Below are 17,691 nucleotides of genomic sequence, written 5' to 3'. Positions count from 1 at the left end.
ATATGTTTGTGACCATTACAGCGCCATCTATCTCAAAGCTAAAAAAGTGCTCCAACTAAAACATTCATATTTCTTTACGTACTACACGAATATGTAATAAAAAATGGGGGTTCCTATTTCAAAAAACTCAGTTGATATCCGTATGATCTATGGCAGCGCCATCTAGCGGGCCAACCACAGCGCCATCTGGTTTCCCCCTTCAAGCACGACAAGTTTCGTTCTTTGTAGTTTTTTCGTTTGACGCTTATTTCGTGAGATATTTGACCCGGTCAGGATCAATTGACCACCCTGTATATAAAAACTTCAGTAAACAGTGATTACAACAAAAGAAAGTTTTTATAACATTTCAACAACTGGCCTTGTAATAAAGTTTTGAAGTTGTAAAGGGACTTTATGGACACCTTGTATTTTTCGTGAAATGAGGGAAGTTTTCGCGATGTGAAGCCTTTCATACAGAATTGACGGGCAAAAGCCTTAGCGTAGCGGAAATGACAACACAGTGGAAGTCGATAGTGCCAGGCGGGAGTAGTCAAATACCAAATAGTTCAGATAGGACTAAAGGCGGAGATAAACCCTTATCATCATCCCACAGTTGCGGTAGTGCTCAGTGTCCAGCGACCTCGAAGCTAACGAGACAAAATAAGCATTCGTTGCTATCCTCAGTGACTGCAATCTGGTATGAAAAATTTTACATTGTTACGTGCCTGGACGCCATGTTTTCGCTTTTTTACCAAAATGTTCGGTATTTTAGCTCCATGTTCGGTAGCGACGTATGAGAGCTTTGGTATTTTTTTATAATTTCCGTCATATCACTTATTTATTGATCTGCAAAATTATCGAAAGGATAACGCCGGTTCCTTCGTGGAAAGAGACTTCATTAATGTAAATTATTTATGGTCCGACACTAGAAGCAAATTGAGTGTCGTGTTGGTAAAAGCAAAATAATGTATTAGTTGTAGTTTTAAGTTTGTAACATGCAGTGACTTTTTCCAAAAAATGAAAAATAACAAAAATTTGTTGAAAACTGTAACGAGCAATAGTGAACGTAACTTTTAATGTTGCTAAGAATCTGATAGTGTCTCCTGAGCTCGGCAAATTCGTTCGCTAATTTTGTCAGTTTCATCTGGCAAACCTGCGCGCAACGGGTACTCAAAACGCTAATGTTGAAATTTGTTGAGGATCCGTGTAGACGCTCCAGGACACACGCTACGACAGACTCAAGGAATGTAACGCATATTTGTAGCCGCTATTTCTCACCTTGTCTCTTTCAGTTTCCAGGCAAAATTCTGATGCGTTCGCATGGGACTATCATGTCTCTTTTTCTGTCAGTGATCGGTCAGTCAGTTAGTTACGGCATGAAATAGTTTAGCTGTTTCGTTATTCTATGTAAATCGTCAAATCTTACAACATGACAATTATTATATCCCCCCCCCCCTCTCTATGTGTGTGTGTGTGTGTGTGTGTGTGTGTGTGTGTGTGTGTATTTCGAATGTAACGTGCCTGTTGTTGTTGAGGCGTTGTATGAAGGTGGACTGCTTCAAGGTGTTTGTGATCGCTGGTTCTTGCCTGATCGCATTGCAGTATCTTCGGCGGCAGGCTTCCCTCTCGATGCAAAGTCCGTAACATCTGCAAATCTCAGACATCAGCTAAGACGAAATAAATTCGCGAGCTGCTTCTTTACTGCGCATGTATTTCACCTGCGTTATACAGTATACATTTCATTTTATATGTTACTACAGCATACGACTTTAACAAAGTTCACAATACAGATTCGTCTTTTGCACTCTGTACGTCCTCTCGATGTTTCCCTTGACAAATGACTTCATAATACACTACGGGCCATTAAAATTGCTACACCACGAAGATGACGTGCCACAGACGCGAAAGTTAACCGACCAGTAGAAGATGCTGTGATATGCAAATGATTAGCTTTTCAGAGCCATTCACACAAGGTTGGCGCCGGTGGCGACACCTACAACGCGCTGACATGAGTAAAGTTTCCAACCGATTTCTCATACAGAGACAGCAGTTGACCGGCGTTGCCTGGTGAAACGTTGTTGTGATGCCTCGTGTAAGAACCCATCACGTTTACGACTTTGATAGAGGTCGGATTGTAGCCTATTGCGATTGCGGTTTATCGTATCGCGACATTGCTGCTCGCGTTGTTCGAGATCCAATGACTGTTAGCAGAATATGGAATCGGTGGGTTCAGGAGGGTAATACGGAACTCCGTGCTGGATCCCAACGGCCTCGTATCACTAACAGTCGAGATGACAGGCATCTTATCCGCATGGCGTAACAGATCGTGCAGCCACGTCTCGATTCCTGAGTCAACACGTGGGGACGTTTGCAAGACAACAACCATTCGACAACAACCATCTGCACGAACAGTTCGACGACGTTTGCAGCAGCATGGACTATCAGCTCGGAGACTATGGCTTCGGTTACTCTTGACGCTGCATCACAGACAGGAGCGCCTACGATGGTGTACTCGACGACGAACCTGGGTGCGCGAATGGCAATACGTCATTTTCGGATGAATCCAGGTTCTGTTTACAGAATCATGATGGTCGCATCCGTGTTTGGCGACATCGCGGTGAACGCACATTGGAAGCGTGTATTCGTCGTCGCCATACTGGCGTATCACCCGGCGTGCCATTGGTTCGCATTGACGGCACTTTGAACAGTGGACGTTACATTTCAGACATGTTAAGACCCGTGGCTCTACTCTTCATTCGATACCTGCGAAACCCTACGTTTCAGCAGGGTAATGCACGACCGCATGTTGCAGGTCCTGCACGAGCCTTTCTGGATACAGAAAATGTTCGACTGCTGCCCTGGCCAGCATATTCCCCAGATCTCTCACCAATTGAAAACGTCTGGTCAATGGTGGCCGAGCAAGTGGCTCATGACAATACGCGAGTCACTACTCTTGATGAACTGTGGTATTCTGTTGAAGCTGCATAGGCATCTGTACCTGTACACGCCATCCAAGCTCTGACTGCTCTGGGTACTGATTTCTCAGGATCTATGCACCCAAATTGCTTGAAAATGTATTCACATGTCAGTTCTAGTATAATATATTTGTCCAATGAATACCCGTTTATCATCTGCATTTATCCTTGGTGTAGCAATTTTAATGGCCAGTAGTGTAATTGTCGTGTCCTGCGGGGATCCGTGATCTACAGGGAATCTCCAAGATAGCACGGCGTTTTCACGGAATAACTGCCCCGTTGAGTAGTGTGAGGTAACGGGCGAGTTGTCGGCCCTGAAAATATTCTAAGTTCAGAGGAAGCAGTGGCCACACAGGTCGCTTGGTGGGCCGACCACGTGGTGCCAGACGTTGGCCGAAGCGAGAGGGGTCCAGCCGCGTGGCTGGGAATTCCACGGTGACGCTACGCTGATGAAGGAGACACGCCGGGAGTTCCAAAGATGGCGGAATATGTGAAGCCTTAATGACATACATTTCACAGTTCGTATAGATTTTAATAGTAGCCAGATGAATCGTGATACCTTAAAAAGAAACATGTACATTACTATTATTTGCACGACGATTCTGATGGTGTAATGTAATTTTAAATATCTTTATTAGTTTAAAGTTTAGTATTTGAAGATAAATTATGAAAGTAACACCCAGCAACGAATTTCCAAAATCTAAACGATTCATCCCATTTCGTCGATCTACGTCTCTTCAGAAAGCTATTAGTGTAAGCCTAAATTGGTTTGAATTACAGGTATGTAACTTAAATAGTCCATGAGTTATTAGAGGTCAAAATGGCCGATTACTATCGATCACGTCAGGCCATAAGTAATCCACAGTTACACGAAAAAACGGTAGCAGCATGCTTGTAAATATATTTATTCATCTATGTCTTTGTTTATATCCGTTATATAGGGTGGTCCATTGATAGTGACCGGGCCAAATATCTCACGAAATAAGCATCAAACGAAAAAACTACAAAGAACAAAACTCGTCTAGCTTGAAGGGGGAAACCAGATGGCACTATGGTTGGCGCGCTAGATGGCGCTGCAACAGGTCAAACGGATATCAACTGAGTCTTTTTAAATAGGAACCCCCATTTTTTATTACATATTCGTGTAGTACGTAAAGAAATATGAATGTTTTAGTTGGACCACTTTTTTCGCTTTGTGATGGATGCCGCTGTAATAGTCACAAACGTATAAGTACGTGGTATCACGTAACATTCTGCCAGTGTGGACGGTATTTGTTTCGTGATACATTACCCGTCGTAAAAGGAAAAGGTCGATATTGTGTTGATGTATGGCTATTGTGATCAAAATGCCCAACGGGCGTGTGCTATGTCTGCTGCTCGGTATCCTGGACGACATCATCCAAGTGTCAGGACCGTTGGCCGGATAGTTACGTTATTTAAGGAAACAGGAAGTGTTCACCCACATGTGAAACGTCAACCACGACCTGCAACAAATGATGATGCCCAAGTAGTTGTTTTAGCTGCTGTCTCGGCTATTCCGCACATCAGTAGCAGACAAATTGCGCGATAATCGGGAATCTCTAAAACTTCGTTGTTGAGAATGCTACATCAACATCGATTGCACCCGTACCACATTTCTATGCACCAGGAATTGCAGGGCGAACATTGAACGCCGTGTACAGTTCTGCCACTGGGCACAAGAGAAATTGCGGGACGATGACAGATTTTTTTGCACGCGTTCTATTTAGCGACGAAGCGTCATTCACCAACAGCGGTAACGTAAACCGGCATAATATGCACTATGGGGAAACGGAAAATCAAAGATGGCTGCGACAATTGGAACATCAGCGACCTTGGCGGGTTAATATATGGTGCGGCAGTATGGGAGGATTGCTAATTGGCCCCCATTTTATCGATAGCAATCGAAATGGTTTAGTGTTGCTGATTTCCTACGTAATGTTCTACCGATGTTTCACTGAATAACATAATGGCGATGTACTTCCAACATGAGCGATGTCCGGCACACAGCTGACATGCGTTTGAAGCGGTATTGAGTAGCATATTTCATGACAGGTGGAGTTGTCGTCGAAGCACCATACCACAGACCGCACGTTCACCGGATCTGACGACTCCAGATTTCTTTCTGTGGGGAAAGTTGAAGGATATTTGGTATCGTGATCCACCGACAACGCTTGATAACATGCGTCAGCGCATTGTCAAAACATGTGCGAACATTACGGAAGGCGAACTACTCGCTGTTGAGAGGAATGTCGTTACACGTATTGCCAAATGCATTGAAGAAGACGGACATCATTTTAAGCATATATTGTTTTATTGTGGTATTTACAGGTAATCACGCTGTAACAGCATGCGTTCTCAGAAGTGAAACGTCCACAAAGGTATATGTATCACATTGGAACAACCGAAATAAAATGTTCAAACGTACTTACGTTCTGTATTTTAATTTAAAAAAACCACCTGTTACTAACTGTTAGTCTAAAATTGTGAACCATATGTTTGTGACTGTTACAGTTTCATCTACCACAAAGTGAAAAAAGTGGTCCAACTAAAACATTCATATTTCTTTACGTACTACACGAATATGTAATAAAAATGGGGGCTCCTATTTCAAAAAACGCAGTTGATATCCGTTTGACCTATGGCAGCGCCATCCAGCGGGCCAACCATAGCGCCAATCTGGTTTCCCCCTTCAAGCTAGACGAGTTTCGTTCTTTGTAGTTTTTTCATTTGGTGGTTATTTCGTGAGATAATTGGCCTGGTCACGATCAATGGACCACCCTGTATACTATTGATGAAGAAATTGGTTAAATATTTCCTGTGTTGTAGAAATCAGAGACACATAGGCTACTGGCCTACCTTTTGTTGCCTTTCCTTTGATGTATATTTAATTTAATTTGTTTATGTATTTAATAATGTGTTTTAGAGCGTGTTTATGGTCCAGCCGAAGGAATATTTATTTAATTTCAAGTATTTAAATATAACTCCAGTAATTCGTATGTTTCATTATGTTTGTGAGTGGGTTGGCTTGAAGACAGGGCGGGAGCGCTTTAGCCAATCACAGCGATCATCTCCGCGGAGGACACGAGGTTGTTATAAGCAGTGCGGGAGTTCTGGACAGGATGGCACAGGACGCGGGAGTGATTGCTGGACGCGGACAGTTCAGCGCAACGGACGCACAGTCGGCGGAAAGACTTGGACAGTGGAGCAGTTTGCGAGTGGTTGCGGAGCATAGAAATATTTCGGAGTGCCGACCTGTGCTCTAGAGTGATTTACGTGGCTTCTGCAGTGAAGACGTAGTGTGCGTTTAGAAGTGAATTTCTCGCGAGCTATGTTGTTGTTCATAACTAATTACGTGAAGCAGGAATCTATTGTTTCCCCGTTATTCAACTTATGTTTTATTTAATTGCTGGACCATCGACAGCAATAAGTGTTTTGCAGAAATATACCACATTCTCAAAAGTACTTCTACTATCGTACTCATCCTTTAAACTCCTTAAGATAATACGTGCAGATTTTGTTTAATTGGAATCTTTCATTTATAAATTTATATGTTACTTTCATTGCTGAGTGATAGAAACGTGCGACCATTCGATTCATGTGTGTATTCTTATCGTATACTGTAGACTCAGCAGTATTTGGCCGGTAATGCGGCAACTACGAATCCCAGCCCCTAGACAACAAAACCAGCTAAAACTTTTAATATTTCAATACTTATGAGTCGGAGGGTGCATAGTTAGTGAAAGCCCGCAGTATGTGCCTCTAAGCGCAGGAATCTTGATGCCCATAGCCTCCCCCCCCCCCCCCCCCCCCCTCTCTCCTGCCTTGCAGATACGCTGCGTCTCCTTTGGCTCTCATGACATGTGCAAAAGAACAGAGAATTTCCCGCGCAGTATGCTGCCCGAAAACAAACACTTACTGAAAGAACTAGTTCAGGTGCTCACTCAAGGCCACGACTATCTTTCGGCGGTTAGAAAAATAGAGGGAATAGCACATCACTTTTCCTAAGTGATAGGTCTCTCTCTCTCTCTCTCTCTCTCTCTCTCTCTCTCTCTCTCTCTCTCTTCTCTCTGTGTGTGTGTGTGTGTGTGTGTGTGTGTGTGTGTGTGTGGAGATTTTATTTGTTACTATAATGTTTTGTTTCGTTAGCCGGCCGTCTAAGGACCACGATAAGCGTGCAATCATTCTGACTGTTGTTCTCTTATTATTATTATTATTACTGTTGCTACTTCGTTAAGTAATATGTTTCTCATCAGTTCACCGTCTTGCAAGGCGTTCGCCCTACCATTTTTTGGCATAAGTTGTTCGTATACGCCGCGCAGTCTAGGGCGTCTTGTCACGTCAGAGGTTGGAGTCCTCCCACGGGCCCGCGCGAGCGCCTGTGTGTGTGTGTGTGTGTGTGTGTGTGTGCGTGTGCTTGTTCATAGCGTATGTTATTTTACGTAGTGTGTAAGCTTAGGGACCGATGACCTAAGCAGTTTGGTCCCATAAGACCTTATCACAAATTTACAAAATTTGTTCATCTACCCCATATCTTTTTGACGTTAATAGTCCTGGGTGGTCTTGCCTTCGGTTTCGAGTCAAAGATGTTAAAGAGGCGTTTAATCTATTTTGCTGTCATTTGTTCTTCGAATGTGCCCATAAAGGCACCGGTATAAAGTAATTAAAAAGGAATGTAAGTTCTTTGCTGCTACTGCACAGTGTTTTTCCAAACATCGCTATCTTTACATTAGTGTCTCTTGTGTCGACGATCAGTAATTTTGAAAAAAAAATTAGGTCTACTACTAAATCATCCATATTCCCGAACGTTGGCAGTAGTCGTGATTTTTCTAGAGAGTCTTCTGCTACAATATTTATGAATCTCGTTAAGCCAACAGTTCACATTTTTATTTCAGCTTCCATTTTTGCTACAGTGTCAGTATCTTTTAATTGGTCAGATAGTTCAGTTTTTAATTTTTTTCAGATTCGCTGTTCTCCACGGATGGAGGTCTTCATTGCTCCCAAAATTGTATGTAGTGTTTTCTTCTCAAATATACTTAGGGATACTTCACCTTAAAATTAAAACAATTGAAGCCCTCGGTCGCGAAAATGAAGGCTGCAATTGTTTTAATTTTGCTTTGTAACGGTCGCTGACAACGCAGCCATGTGTAAAGCTTTAATACTTCATCTTATTTTTCGCCAGACTCCCAGGATCTACGTGCATATGCTAAAACTGGTAATAGAAGTCAGTTACAGACTCGTAGCTCGCCTTTCCTAGAAATATTTCTACTTATTAAGCTATTTGACCCAGCATAATAAGTTTTATTTGCGTTTTGAATTTTAATTTAGTTTGTCACATTGTTCGCTGAATTGAACAAGATTCCTATATATTTTAGAATAAAATTCAGTCGTTAGTGGCAAAGATATTTTTACTTGACATTACCAGTTTTGACAAATTAATTTGTCATCTTCACAAGTCTATAAAATTTGGGATGTTATAAGTCTTTAGACATAGGTTATGCAAAGTGTAAGAAGTTTATTACAGAAACTTACTTAGTAGTAGTTTAGCAGATGTCAGTATCTTCTTCACAGAAGTATAAGACCACAGTATTTCCAGAAGCATACATATAGTATGTGGTTATTGTAAACATAGATTGACAGATACACTTAGTGAATCACATCTATGTACATGTCAGTCTGTTGTGCCATCAGCGAGGAACATATATAAAAGCTTGGAAAAAATATAACTAGGAAATATTAGCAAAATTATACGTATAATACATTTGAAAGAACGTGGCATATAGTTCCAATATATAAAAGGAATCGGCTTGATCCGATCCTATTGTAGCCAGTAGTATTTCTTTCTGCAGACGATATGTTGTTGTTACCATCATTGTATTACAGGGAGATGTGGATGATGTCAAATCACTGACTTATCGTACTGCTTCCACCCTAAAACTAAACTTACATATGAAAAGAAAATCAACATAATGAACTTAGTTTTGTGGACTTGAAAAAAGTGTTTGATAGACGGTAAAATTAGCTTCGACATTTACAGGAAATCCACCACTACTTACAGCATTGATGTCTCCTTGTCACCTCTTCAAACACATACTGCCGTTCTTTCTCGTTACGATGGACGGTGTTATTGAGCTGCCCGCAACCCCTTCTATTATTGCTACTGAACTTAATAATTTAAAATTATAACTTGGTATCAACTTTATAAAAATTAAATCAGTGAGAACATAAATTCCTCTGCACCCAAAAATGGCCCTATTGTTAAGAATACAGTACAGTCCCATTTCTGGGTAACATTTCTCATTGTATAGCTAATTAAAAAAAAATTTTTCATCATTATGTCCTTTGCCATCAATAATGTCACCAGGTTGCCCTTTATGCACAATGAGAAGCCTCCAACTGACCAGTTTCTCGAAACTGTGGTACATACAAGACAATGTGACATATGTCACATAGATCAGACAGCGAGACCATCTAAGACGCGATCTCGTGAACACTTTCTCAACAAAATAAATGAGAATTCAGATAATCAACTTTTGCAGAACATCTCAAAATCGAGAAACACATACTTCCTCCTCTGGTCTTGCTTGACATGGAAATTTTGCATAATGTCGGCAAGAGCTACAAAATGAAACTTCTAGAAGAATTTGAAGTATATAAATATTCCACCTGATTTGTTGACAGATCAGCTTGCATTGAAACTTAGACACTATTTTGATTGTTAGCATCTCTCATAAATTATAAAAATTAGCCCATTCCTTTTATGTATTAGAACTATGTGCCACGTTATGCATGCGTATTATACTTGTAACTTCTTTATGTGCCTCAGTTACACTTTTGATACGATTTTATGTATGTTACTTGGTGCTGGCACAACAGCTTTACATGTAAATACGAGGGTCGTCCACAAAGTAAGTTCCGTTACTGTGTCTATCGGCGGCAACACTACGATCGCCGCTCGGAGCATGCACGGCAGTTACTCTGACTCAAGGAGACGACATGTACGCCATTTTCAGATCACTGCTGCCGACGTGTGCTTTGTAGTGATTCCTTATAATGTAGGTCGTAATTGAAAATGCCGCTGTGTGTGAAATCAGATCTGTGATTTGTTTTCTAAATGCAAAGAAAGTTAATGAAAGGAATTTCATCGGCATATCTGTGAGGTTTACGGACAGAACAAGCGCCGACTACTATCGAAAGGTGGTTTTTTGTTCCTCTTCTTCTTCTTCTTTTTCTTCTTCTTCACGATAATGCCCGACCTCACACGGCGAATGTGACCAAACAACTCTTATGGGAATTTCACTGGGTCGAGTTTGATAGTCCTCCTTACAACCCGGACCTCGCTGCTAGCGACTTTCATCTCTTCTTACACCTAAAATCTGTCCTTAGTGGTCAACACTTCAACGATGATGACGAGCTGAAAGAACATGTTACCACATGGTTGGATACACAGGCGAAAATCTTCTATGAAGAAGGCAGACAAAAACTTGTGCCACGCTATGACAAGTGCCTACAAAATTTCGGAAGCTATATGGAAAAGTGGTTTAAACAGTTTTAGATTTTTGTACAATAAATATTTTTTATGTATCTGTACACGTTTGTTTTATATAACCAAACGGAACTTACATTGTGGACGTACCTCGTAGATATGATTTACTCATTGCATCTGTAAATCTTGTTCACAATTATAAACAATATGTATGTTTTTGGACATATTACTCTGGGAAGGAATTATTAAAATATGCTAAACCAATAATAAGTGTTTGTAATACACTTCTTATACTTTAGATAAATTTATAGCCCAGGTCTCAAGATTTATAATATCCGTTATTGTGTAGGCTTCTGACGATGACAATTTGTTAACTAATAAAAATTTCTGTGCGACTAATGAGTGAATTTTATTCTGAAATATTTACTACTGTTGCTGAAAACTAACATCTATGAATAAAATAATAGCTCCCATATATTTTAATTGATTTCATTATTTGTATTTTTCAGCTTGACCTTTAAGTTATCACATTTTGGAGTTCTGGTGAGTACAACGTATCTCTCTCTCTCTCTCTCTTTTTTTTTTTTTTTTTTTTTTTTTTTTTTTTTTAATATCTAATTGCAACCCAGTTCCTTCTAGAGGTTTGACTGCTCATGAGAGTTACAATTTTTATTGTCTTGTAAAAGTATGTTGACAGTGTAAGGCAAATTAGATTTATTATTATTATTGTGGAATCCTGCCCACCCTCTCGTCTCGTATAGGGTGCCTAAAGGATGCTGCGTTCTCGGAATGCTATACAATAATTAAAGCAAAATCTTATTAATAGTTATTACAAATAAGAAGATGAGAATACTTAACTTGTATTTACAACAAGTGGTCGCAAGCTATGGGCGGCATTTAAATAAGGGTCCTTTGCTATATACAATGTTCATGTAAACAATTGAAATGGATCGCACGTCACTGCTATCGTAGCACACTCTGCTAGGCCGTGCTAATACCGTCTGAATATGGAGTCGATACTGAGCGACCGAAGCTGGCAGGAGCGGCGCTTATATTCTCTTCTCGTAAAGGCGGCTCCTTTCCTGGTGCAGTCATAATCAGCGCACCATTGGCTGACGTCGTCTCACCGCCTGCTCTTTTCTTGCGTTCTTCATCCTCGTTCCGGCGCTAGTGGTTACGACGCCAGAACATTACCCCCCCCCCCCTCAAAGCGACGGACCATCGTCGTGTATAGAGTGCGACTATGGCGGGGGAGGGAGGAGTGTGGGCGCATCGCCGGACCGGAAGCTGTGGCTGCAGGGGACTCAACCCGGGCAAATAGCTGGCTGCTCAAATGTATAAGCTGATAAGGCACCGGAATAAGACTCTTCTGATATTTGCACTACCTGCTGAAATGATGGATTGGACTGTTTCAAAATCTGTTCTGGGTTTATCAGGTACATTGTACACTATCGCACCATGCAACATAATATCTGAGTATAAAGCACCGTAAGCACATTTGAATTTGTATTTCCTTGTCATACCCTGCAAATCTGTTACCCACTAGTGTTAAATTTGTCCTGACCGCTTTGTGAAATTATAGAATTGATACCGAGCTGTTACCACATTCACTTGTTGGTCGTAATTGTCAGTTAACGACTGTATCACCTTTTCGTAACTAAGTTCATTCTGAGTGGCTTTAGGGAAAAACTTTTTTAGGAGCCTAAACGCTGCACTTCCTACTGTTGGTATTAGGTAGGGAAGTTTCACAGTACGTGGTACATTGTGAGCAAGGGCATGGACTTCGAACTGGGACAACCACTTGAGCCATTCCTCTTCTTGTTCATGGAAGTGTCGAAAAGGTGGTACAGTAGTAGGCGGTGCTTGTTCCGTCGGGCGCGCAGCGTTGGCCCGTAGCTGCTGCGCCGTGTTGAGTAAGGTGGTGATTTGTTGTGTCTGGAACTGAAACATCTGCATTAGCTGTGTGGCATCTAACGCTTGCGGCTGCAGCGCCTGAACAGGGGCGGGACAGGTGAGTTGAGCATGTTGGAAGACAAGGCGAGCTAGTAAAATTAGGAGACAAGCAATGAAAATTTCTGCAACGCCCACCTGAAAACACTGATCAGCAAAAACGACAAGAAACTGGCAAAGCAAAGAAAATCCCCTGCAAAATAAAGATAAGAGAGAATTAAGGCGCCAGCACAATAGAAACGAAAATTCCGTGGCCGTCAGAGGCACGGGGTTCGGCGTATACTCGTCGCCAAATGTGGAGTCCTCCCCACTCGTCTCGTACAAGGTGCCTTAAGGATGCTGCATTCTCGGAATGTTATACAACCGTTCAAGCAAAACCACATTAATAGTTATTTATTACAAATAAGAAGATGAGAATACTTAACTTGTATTTACAACAAGCGGTCGCAAGCTATGGGCGGCATTTAAATAAGTGTCCTTTGCTATACACAATGTTCATGTAAACAATTGAAATGGCTCGCACGTCACTGCTATCGTAGCACACTCTGCTAGGCCGTGCTAATACTGAGCCGATACTGAACGGCCGAAGCTGGCAGAAGCGTCGCTACGTTAGCTTCTCTTAGAGGCCTGACCTATCGTGGTGCAGTCGTAATCAGCGCACCATTGGCCGATGTCGTCTCACCGCCCTCTCTTCTTTTGCGTTCCTGCGCTTGTGGTTAGGACAGAACAATTGTTGTTATTATTATTATTTCTTTCTTATCTCAGACGTTATGTCTGGTCAGAAGTAGAAAGTGACGCGGACCTTGATCAAGCGTGACTTCCTTTTAACTGTACGGTATATGTTATATTGCATTTAGGAACTTTCGGGTAATTTAACATGTATCAATAATTACGGATTTCTGTAGTTGTATATATAAGTTTGGATGTAGCTGTATTGCATTGATGTACTGGTGGATATTGTGTGGTATGACTCCTGTAGTTGATAGTATAATTGGTGTCATGTCAACTTTATCCTGATGCCACATATCGTTGACTTCCTCAGCCAGTTGGATGTATTTTTCAATTTTTTCTCCTGTTTTCTTTTGTATATTTGTTGTATTGGGTATGGATATTTCGATTAGTTGTGTTAATTTCTTCTTTTTATTGGTATGATGTCATGTTTGTTATGTGGTGTTGTTTTATCTGTTATAATGGTTCTGTTCCAGTATAATTTGTATTCATCATTCTCCAGTACAATTTGTGGTGCATACTTGTATGCGGGAACATGTTGTTTTATAAGTTTATGTTGTAAGGCAAGCTGTTGATGTATTATTTTTGCTACATTTTCATGTCTTCTGGGGTATTCTGTATTTGCTAGTACTGTACATCCGCTTGTGATGTGATCTACTGTTTGTATTTGTTGTTTGCAAAGTCTGCATTTATCTGTTGTGGTATTGGGATCTTTAATAATATGCTTGCTGTAATATCTGGTGTTTATTGTTTGATCCTGCATTGCAATCATGAATCCTTCCATCTCACTGTATATATTGCCTTTTCTTAGCCATTTGTTGGATGCGTCTTGATCAATGTGTGGCTGTGTTAGATGATACAGGTGCTTGCCATGTAGTGTTTTCTTTTTCCAATTTACTTTCTTCGTATCTGTTGATGTTATGTGATCTAAAGGGTTGTAGAAGTGGTTATGAAATTCCAGTGGTGTAGCCGATGTATTTATATGAGTGATTGCTTTGTGTATTTTGCTAGTTTCTGATCGTTCTATAAAGAATTTTCTTAAATTGTCTACCTGTTCATAATGTAGCTTTTTTATGTTGATAAATCCCCTTCCTCCTTCCTTTCTGCTTAATGTGAATCTTTCTGTTGCTGAATGTATGTGATGTATCATATGTTTGTGGCATTGTGATCGTGTAAGTGTATTGAGTTCTTCTAGGTCTGTGTTACTCCATTCCAAATGAGTAGGTCAATATTGGTATAGCATAAGTATTTATAGCTTTTGTTTTGTTTCTTGCTGTCAGTTCTGTTTTCAGTATTTTTGTTAGTCTTTGTCTATATTTTTCTTTTAGTTCTTCTTTAATATTTGTATTATCTATTCCTATTTTTTGTCTCTATCCTAGATATTTATAGGCATCTGTTTTATCCATCGCTTCTATGCAGTCGCTGTGGTTATCCAATATGTAATCTTCTTGTTTAGTGTTTTTTCCCTTAACTATGCTGTTTTTCTTAAATTTGTCTGTTCCAAAAGCCATATTTACATCATTGCTGAATACTTCTGTTATCTTTAGTAATTGGTTGAGTTGTTGATTCGTTGCTGCCAGTAGTTTTAGATCGTCCATGTATAGCAAATGTGTGATTTTGTGTGGGTATGTTCCAGTAATATTGTATCCATAATTTGCATTATTTAGCATGTTGGATAGTGGGTTCAGAGCAAGGCAGAACCAGAAAGGACTTACTGAGTCTCCTTGGTATATTCCACGCTTAATCTGCATTGGCTGTGATGTGATATTATTTGAATTTGTTTGGATATTAAGTGTGGTTTTCCAATTTTTCATTACTATGTTTAGGAACTGTATCGGTTTAGGATCTACTTTGTATATTTCCAATATTTGTAGTAACCATGAGCGGGGTACAATATCGGTAATCAATGTATGCGTAGTGTAGCGACCTTTGTTTAGTTTTAGCTTGATATGTTACCTCTGCATCTATTATCAGTTGCGCTTTACATCCTCGTGCTCCTTTGCAACAGCCTTTTTGTTCTTCATTTATAATTTTGTTCTGTGTTGTATGTGTCATTAATTTCTGTGTAATGACTGAAGTAAATATTTTGTATATTGTTGGTAGGCATGTTATGGGGCGGTATTTAGCTGGGTTTGCTGTGTCTGCTTGATCTTTAGGTTTCATATAAGTTATTCCATGTGTAAGTGTATCAGGGAATGTGTATGGGTCTGCAATGTAACTGTTAAATAATTTAGTTAGATGTGAATGTGTTGAGGTGAACTTCTTTAGCCAGAAATTTGCTATTTTATCTTATTATTATTATTATTATTATTATTATTATTATTATTATTATTTGTTGTTGTTGTTGTTGTTTTGTGCACTCGTTTAATTCTCTCATGCGTCGGATAACTTTTTCTATTACGAGAGCGAAGAAAAATGGTGATTGTATCAATAAGAAATTTTATATAATAAAAATATGTAATTAAAATGGAATGAAGTGCATTTAATTCATCGTGGAGACTCTCAGCTCAAAATCAATGTCGCCGAATACTAAATGAAAAAATATATATTCCAAGCAGTCATGTACAGCACGGAAAACCTGGAGTATGACTAAACGAGAAAAGGAAAAACTGTTAGTATTTAAAATAAGAGTAATGAGGAAGATATGGGGATCAATCTTAGATAAAGGAGAATGGAGAAGGGGGAGGAATGAGGAACTCTTCCGTTTAATGCAAAAATCAGCAATACTACAGAAGCTGAAGAGCAAAAGAATCCAGTGGGCAGGCCATATAGCCCGTTTGCCATCAGAAATATAGGTGAAGAAAGCACTTGCGGGGAAACTAAACACCAGACGCTCCATACGAAGACCAAGGCAGCGCTGGATGGGCGACGTGGCGTTCCCGTTAAAGAGCACACTAGTTGCTTTCGAGAGCTGTAAATGGTGTAGTAACTGGTACGTAAGACAGTTAGGTGACGCACTAAAGTGGTGTGTACCTGCCACTCGGTAGCGTGGAAACAAAAGTAGTAAGGTGGGTCGACGACGAGACGTGATGAAATTGCATAGAAAGATGCTGTAGTGTTTGGACGAGCTTATGACAGCACTGTGAACGAAGTCGTCTAATTTGTTGGCGTATGAACGCGTACTGCCCAATGCGTCTGCAAGGAATCGTATACAGTGGACATGGTAAACATGGATCACGACGTAAGAACAGTGGTCGTGGAACGACTGCGACCAGAGACGATTGTCACGTCTTGTTATTGATAGTTGGTTTCAAGCGGAGCAAACATTGGAAAAGGATATTTTGAGTCGGATACTTCGCAAAAGTACATTGCGCGCAGCGACAGAAAAGAGCATCCAGCCAATAGAAAGTGAGAATTCAAATGCAAAACGCAATTTAAAATCTAATCGCAGATTCAGGCTGAGGGGGAAATTTAGACTACAATGGCTGCTGTTACGAGTCGATCGCATACATATTGAGCTGAAATTCTTAATATGAAAATTTCCATAGGTTTATTAAAGATTCTAGACCCGCAGCTGAGTAGCGAAGACATAGGCTGTCGGATAATAAGGTCAGAGTGAATTTGTGATACATGCAAAGCATGACGCTAAAGATGGCGTGGACCATTAAAAGAAAAGCCGTTTCATTCGAAAAAGAAAAACACTTTTTTACGTGGTGCTTGCGAGTTGCCTGGGAAGACAGCCCCAGACCCATTGCAGGGGGGAGATTAGGGCAGCCAAGGTGGTAAACGTAGGGGGGGGGGGGGGGGGGTCTTAAGTAATTTTTTGTCCGATGTGCTTATTTTAGCAACGGCATTTACGGGTGAGCTGTTGACCACACTCGCCGCACAATGAGTTAAGTCATGATGTCAAATTGTAACGAATTATTGTGCGTATGATGGATAAAACAAGTAACGCATTAGCTATGTAGCGTGTTTCTGTAGTACTCGTCAAAAACTGCCAGATCTGATAACTTTTTCGTGAGAGTAAGGATGACGTTTGGAAGGTTTGTTCACCAGAGATGTGTGGAAATTTAGTGGTGCCAGTTTGTTAGGTGTAACGAACAGGAGAAGCTGTGTGGAGCGAGGCAGCAGACGGGCAGTTATCGCGTTTTCATTGTGCGGTGGTCTCGCTGTGGACGCCTTTGTCCTGGCGTCGCTTTTGTAGCGCCCGCCTTCAACTCTTTGTTCTGCTCCGTCGCGATTCCTGCTTGCTGCTGTCCTTCACTCAACGATCTATTTTTACCATACTTTGTTTCATAAATAGGTTGAACGTCCACTCGCAGTATGCTGTACACGGTCTGCTTGCTAATGCCAGTGATTTGAAGATTTTCACTGATGGTATCGGAACAGTGTGAACTCTTAACAGAACTATTTCATAGTTTCAAAGCGTTTAACAACTATTCAGATGAATGTTACAAGTACTGCCGTTATTGTGATAAGTATTTAGATTTTTTTTAATAAAAATATGCTGTAGGCTATATGATAACAAGGGAACCTCCCAATCGCACCCCCCTCAGATTTAGTTATAAGTTGGCACAGTGGATAGGCCTTGAAAAACTGAACACGGATCAATCG

At 40.7% G+C, this 17,691-nt stretch overlaps 1 protein-coding gene across 2 annotated transcripts in view; it reads left to right on the top strand.

Moving 5' to 3' along the window:
• Window positions 1–17,691, top strand: part of LOC126282259 (zinc transporter 1) — a 268,171-nt gene that overhangs the window by 89,952 nt on the left and 160,528 nt on the right. The window contains exon 2 of one of the 2 annotated variants that reach the window (XM_049981856.1): window positions 10,968–11,001. The exons of the other annotated variant lie outside the window; for it this stretch is intronic. The gene's annotated coding sequence lies outside the window, so the exon portion shown is untranslated. The remainder of the gene's footprint in view (window positions 1–10,967; window positions 11,002–17,691) is intronic. 2 annotated transcript variants of the gene reach the window in all.

This window comes from Schistocerca gregaria, chromosome 7 (genome assembly GCF_023897955.1).
Source record: "Schistocerca gregaria isolate iqSchGreg1 chromosome 7, iqSchGreg1.2, whole genome shotgun sequence".
Classification (NCBI taxonomy): Eukaryota; Metazoa; Arthropoda; class Insecta; order Orthoptera; family Acrididae; genus Schistocerca; species Schistocerca gregaria.
The sequence above is the reverse complement of the archived record's forward strand: the minus strand, read 5'-3'. Positions and strand labels throughout refer to the sequence as shown.